The sequence below is a fragment of the Triticum dicoccoides genome, chromosome 4A, assembly GCF_002162155.2.
Source record: "Triticum dicoccoides isolate Atlit2015 ecotype Zavitan chromosome 4A, WEW_v2.0, whole genome shotgun sequence".
Taxonomy (NCBI): Eukaryota; Viridiplantae; Streptophyta; class Magnoliopsida; order Poales; family Poaceae; genus Triticum; species Triticum dicoccoides.
This window is the reverse complement of record NC_041386.1, coordinates 361,976,235-361,985,248: the sequence shown is the minus strand read 5'-3', so window position 1 is coordinate 361,985,248 and position 9,014 is coordinate 361,976,235.

Sequence of the window (9,014 nt, the reverse complement as noted above, 5' to 3'; positions counted from 1 at the left end):
TAGGACTTTCTCTAATGATGACCTTTGACTCTTCCAAACAGATGTAGCAGCGATCCTTCCAATCAGGAGATGTATCATCGGTAGCACCAAGGAAAAAAGAAAAGGCCCTGGCGACAGGATTCTTGTACGGGTCGGTCCAGAGGACCAGCATCTTCCGTGTGACCCTCAGTCCAGAGGAGAACAAGGTAAATCTAGTTTAATAAAATCAGACCAGACTGATCCCTGTGTTGCTCGGACAGCAGTTCGCCTTAGATCTAATTTAATAATATTAGCCAACCCAGTATTTGAGGTTGCTGAGAGCTGTCCATGGTGCAGCAAAAAAAAACGAGGCCGAGATGAGGTCCAGGTCGCTGTCGGTTTTTGTCTGATATCATCTCTTTTGGTCTTGGTCTTTGCTCCTAGTGCCTTGCAGCAGAACCTGAAGATCAACTTGGCTTAGATATCTTAATTGTATAGGTAACAAACACCTGTCGGTCTCGGTGGATCATAGAACGGCGGCAGCGAACACACATAAGCCCAGCGATCCTAATTCTTCTTGAACTTTAACCTTGTGCTACCCACTCAAAAATTTAATCCCGACTCAACGATGAACTTTACCGGCTCTGCCCAAAGTTATGTTATGCCGGCTTATCATGCGAGCCTTTTCTTCTTCTTCATCTAGTCAACCGTGAGCTTCTCGATCCATATGAGAGATCCCTCCAAGAACTCAACACCACCGTGCGCGAGCCCCACGATGGGCGCCAACTATCGTGGAATTGTCACGGCAGATGTCCTAGTGTAAGGACTTAGTCGCGAGGCCAACACATCTATCTGGTAGCTTGAAGGGGTTGAGCGGAATCGAGAGACGCAACACACAAGACGAGGATTTAGACAGCTTCGAGCCCCGGAAAACATCATCCGGTAATAACCATACATGTTGTTTGTGGCTAGGTCTCATTATGATTATGAGGAAGTCGCCGTAAGCCGGCTCTCCTCTTGGTGTCTAGCCCTAGATATTGTTTCTTGTTGCTTGTCCCTCTTTGGGGAGCCCTGCCCCTCCTTATATAAGTTAGAGGGGCGGGTTACATGTGGAGTCCTAGTAGGACTAGGATTAGTCTATCTTCTCTTACAAGTTGATTACAAGTCCGGGTCTTGCTTCCTCGTAAAGGAGATACTCCTCACGCCTTTCCTCTTAAGCCGGCCTATCATAACGTAGCTGGCCTTCTGGGCCTTGAGCCTCTTGGGCCCCCGGGTCTTGTCGCTCCTTTGATCCGCTTGCCAGGTCACCCATAAGTTGCCAGGCTCGGGCGGGTCACTTAGTGAGTCGTCCAGTCAGGGCGGGTCATTAGTGAGTCGCCAAGTCTGGCCGGGTTATACATCTGGCCGGGTCATACCGTGGGGTATATCCCCGACAACACCCATGCTGCGACATGTCAATAGAACAGGCGCGGAGCTGGCAAGATAGCCCGGCAAGCCATGCCGGGCAACCGGTGATGTGACACTAAGCGGTGCATTTAATGCACCCTGTCAGCCCGCAGAGTTAGGTATGATAGCACTGTTTGCTGTCATATCAGTGCATAATGACTACTTTGCCATTATGGTGACCCCTTGATCTATAAAATGAGGCCCATTGCAACCATAGAAAGGGTTGGAAAGTTGATGAACCCACCCCCCATACGCGCGTAGTCGCTACTGCCCTAAGGCTACCCCTACCGGGCAAGTGTACTATGCTTCACCGCCTCCATTCCACCATCAATCCACCAAAGCAGGTGTAGGGTTCTACGCCTCGCGGCGGCCCAGACCTGGGTAAATTGCTTGTGTTCTCTCTGTCGTGCTGTCGTATGCTGGTTTGCTCTTTGTGCAATGGGATGTCCCCCTGCCGAATCTGCAAGGGGCCTCCTGGTCCCATAGGTGGCCGCGGATATCCCGTAACATCTTTGGCGCGCCAGATAGGGGTACTCGCTTGCGCGAACCTGAAAGTGTGCGCAGTGCATCATCTTCACCTTCGACGATGCCATTGACCATGGAGCCCAAGAAGAAGTCCGGCGATTTGGCCCATCCATCCACCTCGAAGGCTCCGCCGCCCGCGACCACTAATGCCGCGGGGGATGCGAAGGCACACGAGGACGTGAACGCTGCTTGGGACATGGTTGGAGCAGGTGGCGCCATCACCACTTCCGCGCGGCCGACACGATGGCAGGAGATATCGGATGAGAACAGCATCAGCAGTGCCTCGATGGTTACGCTCTACAAGGTGCAGGCAAGGGGGTTGCTCTGTCCGCACCCCCTCCTCTCATCGACGGGCACGGTCGCAGCAACGATGCTTGGTCCGGGGTAAGCCATCGCCCTCCAGCCGCCCCCACCACAGGAGCGACCGCGGCGCATGCGCCTCCTCTCGAACGAGCCAACCAGACCAATGCGCTCGATGGAGCCGCTGACCCGCGAGCACCACCGCCGCACAACCCCGCTGCCCAGGTGGTCGCCCCACAGCAGCCTGGGCGCGGCATCACTGCCGCCGCTGGCACTGTCAGGAGCCAAGCGACGATGCGGTCGATGTCATCCACATCTATGCCAAGCACAACCATGGAGGCTATGGCGCGAGCTCAGCTGGTACTGAGGTTTCCGCCAGTATCCAAGCAGATGGATGAATGGCGTGCCACCATCCAAAGCCTGCTCGGTTTCACCAAAGCTGGGGGCTCATGACGAGCTAGCTCACCGCAACCTCCCTAAGCGACAACAACCACCCGTACTGCTGGACGTACGGAGAGGGCCATCCCCATGGTGCAGTCCCCACCACGGCAGCAGGTGCGGGCGCAGCAGAATCAAGATTCCGACAATGTCTCGATGGCCTCTTCTAACCCTCGAGCATGTCCAGGCCAACGTCGAGCCCTGGAGGATAGGCGGCAGGGAGACACGTGCATCGTTGTAGATCGACACTGCGATGACCTCCGCCAGACTGACGGGTGCGACAGCCTCAATGTCGACGAGCCTGCGCACGGTGTTAGTGGGTGCCTGCCTTTCGAGGTCGGCTGCCCTGCCTTTACACAAGAACTGCGGCAAGTCCATTGGCCGTCCGTTCGCACGTTCCAGCCAGAAATACCTGCGAAGTATGACGGGAGGGTGAACCCGACAGAGTTCCTGAGAATCTACACCATCGTTGTTCAGGCTGCCAGGGGAGAGATGAGAAGGTGTTCGCCAACTACTTCCCACTACTAGGGAAAACCCTAGTAGTAGCGCGGGTAATTTCCTAGCAGTAGCGCGGGAACCTGCGCTACTGCTAGGGCGCTACAACTTTTAGCAATAGCGCGGGCGGTACCCGTGCTACTGCTACTTCTAGTAGTAGTAGCGCGGTTGACACCCACGCTACTACTACTTAGTTGTAGTGCGGGTCAGGGCCCCGCGCTACTACTAACTAATTGAGAATTAAAAAAATAAATTCCATCCATGTCGGCTGCTTCTTCTGGGTGTCATCGTCCTCTCCATCCATGGCTGCTACTGGTCCTGGATGGGATGAAGTTGTCCATGGTGATACACCTCTCCTTTGTTGCTGCTACAAAAAAAGAGATAAGGATTAGAAGAGGAAGAGAGAGATAGAGAGGAGTAGGTGCAGCAACTCACCGGTGGCCGCCGGAGTTGGAGCCGAAACCCTAGATGACGCCATGGATGGCGCTCTGCTCGATCTATAAGATGAAGAGAGAGAGAGAGAGAGAGAGAGAGAGAGAGAGTGAGAGAGAGAGAGGTAGGAAGAACAACACACATGTGGTTGTATCCATGGCGGATCTGGCCGCCGCCATGGATGGCGCTCTGCCTGATCTCCCTCTCCTTCCAATATTAGAGAAGGAGGAGGAAGGAGGGGGAGGGGCTACGGTGGGTGTGGAGGTCGCCGGATTTGGGGGAGGCATGAGGTGCGAGGCCGGCGGTGGTGGTGGATGAGGAAGGGAATCGCGGGTGGGAGGGAGAAGCGGAATGGGAGAGCCTATGGAGAGAGGGCGGAGAGTGAGGGAGAGAGGAGGGATTCGACCGAGGATATGGAGACTTCACCTACCTTGTACTTAGTAGTAGCGAGGGGTATAAACCCGCACTACTACTATCAACTTAGTAGTAGCGCGGGTTCATACCCCTCGCTACTACTATGGCATGTCTCGGGGGGCACGGTAGAGACTGCTTAGTTGTAGCAAGGGTTAGAAACCCACGCTACTACTACCAACTTAGTAGCAGCGAGGGGTAAAAAGACGTGCTACTAGTAAGTAGCAGCAGCGAGGGGTATAAACCCGCGCTACTAGTAAGCGCCTGTCTATAAGCTTTTCCCTAGTAGTGTCCCTTTGACCCTCAAGTCCAATGTGAGGTCTTGGCTGATGCACCTGTTGGAGAACTCCATTTCGTCATGGGCAGATGATACGTCCATTTTGCATCATGTTTTCTTACTGTTATTTATAATGTTTTTATCCATAATAATGCTTTTGGAGTAATTCTAATGCCTTTTCTATCATAATATGCAAGGTATACACAAAGAGGGAGAATTCCGGCAGCTGGAAATCTGGACCTAGAAAAGCTACGTCAGGCCACCAATTCTGCACAACTCCAAACAAGCTGAAACTTCATGGAGATTTTTTATGGATTATTTAAGAATTATTGGAGCAAATAACTACCAGAGTGTGACGCCCCCGATTCAATCGTACACTAATCATGCATGCAAATGTGTACGATCAAGATCAGGGACTCACGGGAAGATATCACAACACAACTCTAAAACTTAAATAAGTCATACAAGCATCATATTGCAAGCCAGGGGCCTCGAGGGCTCGAATACAAGAGCTCGATCATAGGCGAGTCAGTGGAAGCAACAATATCTGAGTACAGACATAAGTTAAACAAGTTTGCCTTAAGAAGGCTAGCACAAACTGGGATACAGATCGAAAGAGGCGCAGGCCTCCTGCCTGGGATCCTCCTAACTACTCCTGGTCGTCGTCAGCAGGCAGCACGTAGTAGTAGGCACCTCCGGTGTAGTAGGAGTCGTTGTCGACGGTGGCGTCTGGCTCCTGGGCTCCAGCATCTGGTTGCGACAACCAGGTAGAAAGTATAGAGGGAAGGGAAGGAGAAAGCAACCGTGAGTACTCATCCAAAGTACTCGCAAGCAAGGAGCTACACTACATATGTATGCATTGGTATCAACTGGAATAAGGCTATTATATGTGGACTGAACTACAGAAAGCCGGGATAAGGGGGGATAGCTAGTCCTTTCGAAGACTACGCTTCTGGCAGCCTCGTCTTGCAGCATGTAGAAGAGAGTAGACTGAAGACCTCCAAGTAGCATCGTATAGCATAATCCTAACCGATGATCCTCCCCTTGTCGCCCTGTGAGAGAGCGATCACCGGTTGTATCTGGCACTTGGAAGGGTGTGTTTTATTAAGTATCCGGTTCTAGTTGTCATAAGGTCAAGGTACAACTCCAAGTCGTCCTGTTACCGAAGATCACGGCTATTCGAATAGATTAACTTCCCTGCAGGGGTGCACCACATAACCCAACACGCTCGATCCCATTTGGCCGGACACACTTTTCTAGGTCATGCCCGGCCTCGGAAGATCAACACGTCGCAGCCCCACCTAGACCAACAGAGAGGTCAGCACACCGGTCTAAACCTAAGCGCCCAGGGGTCTGAGCCCATCGCCCATTGCACACCTGCATGTTGCGTGGGCGGCCGGAAGCAGAACTAGCCCCCTTAATACAAGAGCAGGCTTACGTTCCAATCCAGCGTGCGATGCTCAGTCGCTGACGTCACAAAGGCTTTGGCTGATACCACGACGTCGAGTGCCCATAACTGTCCCCGCGTAGATGGTTAGTGCGTATAGGCCAGTGGCCAGACTCAGATCAAATACCAAGATCTCGTTAAACGTGTTAAGTATCCGCGAACGCCGACCAGGGCCAGGCCCACCTCTCTCCTAGGTGGTCTCAACCTGCACTGTCGCTCCACCACAAAGTAACAGTCGAGGGCCGTCGGGAACCCAGTCCCACCTCTACCGGAATGGAGCCACCTGCCCCTTCAGTCCCCAACTCTGAACAGTACCACAGGTAATGTAACAGTGTAAAGTATATAGTATATGCCCGTGATCACCTCCCAAAGTGATCACGGCCTAGTAGTATAGCATGGCAGACGGCCAAGAGTGTAGGGCCACTGATGGAACACTAGCATCCTATATTAAGCAGTAGGATAGCAGGTAATGGTAACAACAATAGTAGCAAGGACAGGCTATGCATCAGGATAGGAATAACGGAATGCAGTAACATGCTACACTACTCTAATGCAAGCAGTATAGAGATGAGTAGGCGATATCTGGTGATCAAAGGGGGGGGGCTTGCCTGGTTGCTCTGGCAAGAGAGAGTGGTCGTCAACACCGTAGTCGTACTGGGTAGCAGCGGCGTCGGTCTCGGTGTCTAGCGAGAGAAGAGGGGGAAGAAACAATAAATATAATGCAAACAATTGCATGACGATGCATGACATGACAAAGCGTGATGCTAGGTGTGCCCTAACGCGGTACGAGGTGGTACCGGTGAAGGGGGGAAACATCCGGGAAATTATCCCCGGTGTTTCGCGTTTTCGGACAAACGAATCGGAGGGGGAAAGTTGCATGTTCGCTATGCTAGGGATGCGTGGCGTACGAACGGGCTGCGTATCCGGATTCATCTCGTCGTTCTAAGCAACTTTCATGTAGAAAGTATTTTCATCTGAGCTACGGTTTATTTTATATTAATTTTTAAAGATTTAAATCATTTTTAGGATTAATTTAAATATTTTAATTCAACATTATCCAGAACAGTGAAAGGTGATGTCAGCATGACATCACCAGGACGTCAGCAGGTCAAACCCAGCTGACCAGAGTCAAACCTGGCCTGTGGGTCCATGGGACCCACCTGTCATAGACTCAGGCTAACTAAACATGTTTGATTAGTTTAGTTAATTGATTAGGTTAATTAAACAAGATTAATTAAGTTAATTAATCCTTTAATTAATTAATTAATTAATAATTTAATCTATTATTTATTTTTTTAACTCTTATTTATTTATTTATTTATTTTCGTTCAGGGGGCATGGGGCCCATATGGCAGTGGCCCATCTAGGCCACACACATGCACGCTAGGCAGGGGAGGAGGGGCAAGGCCCTGGCTAGTGCGCGGCGGCGGTCAGCGGGCACCGGTGACAGTAGCATTGGCAGGGCGCGGCGGAGGAGCAGCCAGTGGTGCAGCGCGAGGGGAAGCAAGGCGAGGTCCGAGCAAGGTGGCAAGTGCGGACAAGTAGAGAGGAGGGAAGAGGAGGCCGGGGGAGGCGCAACCGGCGCGGTGGCTCACCGCGTAGCTATAGGGAGGGGGCAGTGGGCTCGCGGCGGCTTGGGGTGGTCCGACGACGGCGGGGCGAGGACGAGGCGAAGGCGAGTGGCGATGGGTGACGATGTCGGCCTCGGAGCACCGCGGCCGTCGGGGGCGAGGCGGGGAGATGATGGTGACGAGGCCCGATGCGTCGAGGCCGTGAGCCACAGCGGCGGCGGGGCGGCGCTGGGAACGGGCGCCGGTGTCAGGGCCGAGCGGCGGAGGGCTCGGGGCGGTTCCAGCAGGGAGGAGGTGACGACGAGGGCGGTCCGACGAACAAGCAGCACCGGTGATGTAGAAGCGAGACGATGGGGGTCTCCTGCCCCCGATCCAGATCGGGTCCGAGAGGAGGGGGCGCGAGGAGAGAGTGGGGGGGATCAGGGGAGTGGTGGGGTTAGTGGCTATGGTTTGGATGAGGGAGTGGATAAGGAGGGGGGTAGTGGGCCGGCCGGCTGGGCCTGGAGGGCGAATGGGCCGGCCCGCTGGGTCTGCTGGCCCGGGAGGGTCTTCCTCCCTCCTTTCTTCCAATTTTTAGTTTAAGTTTTTTTTGTTTGTTTTTATCTATTTGCATTTCTGTTTTAAAACATTTTAAATTATTCAGACATTTTATAAAAATGTGTTTTCTGCACCATAATTACCATTGTAATATTTGGCAACCACCAAACATTTTTGTTTCAATTTTTGAAAACTTTTATTGCCAACATTAATTTTAAATTTGAATTTGACGCGATTTGAACTAACGGACGTTTAGCAACAGTAATCGGGATGACGTGGCATGATTAGCGTGGGATTACTGTAGCAAGATTATCCGGGTGTTACAAATCTCCTCCACTACAAGAAATCTCGTCCCGAGATTTAGGAGGTAGAAGGAAACAGTGCAGGGTATTCATCGCGAAGACGATCCTCGCGTTCCCAGGTGGCTTCGTCTTCAGAGTGATTCGACCACTGGACCTTGAGGAACTTGATTGCCTTCTGACGGGTGCGCGACGCTACTACTATCAACTTAGTAGCAGCGAGGGGTAAAAACACATGCTACTAGTAAGTAGCAGCAGCGAGGGGTATAAACCCGTGCTACTAGTAAGCGCCTATCTATAAGCTTTTCCCTAGTAGTGTCCCTTTGGCCCTCAAGTCCAATGTGAGGTCTTGGCTGATGCACCTGTCGGAGAACTCCATTTCGTCATGGGCAGATGATACGTCCATTTTACATCATGTTTTCTTACTGTTATTTATAATGTTTTTATCCATAATAATGCTTTTGGAGTAATTCTAATGCCTTTTCTATCATAATATGCAAGGTATACACAAAGAGGGAGAATTTCGGCAGCTGGAAATCTGGACCTAGAAAAGCTACGTCAGGCCACCAATTCTGCACAACTCCAAACAAGCTGGAACTTCTTGGAGATTTTTTATGGATTATTTAAGAATTATTGGAGCAAATAACTACCAGAGGGAGCCCACCAGGTGGGCACAACCCACCTTGGCGTGTCAGGGAGCCTAGGCGCGCCCTGGTGGGTTGTGCCCTCCTCGACCCACCTCTGGTGCCCATGTTTTGGTATATAAGTCATTTTAACCTAGAAAAAATAAAATACGAGGAGGACTTTCGGGAAGAAGCACCGCCGCCTCGAGGCGGAACTTGGGCAGGAACACTTTTGTCCTCTGGCGGAGCGATTCC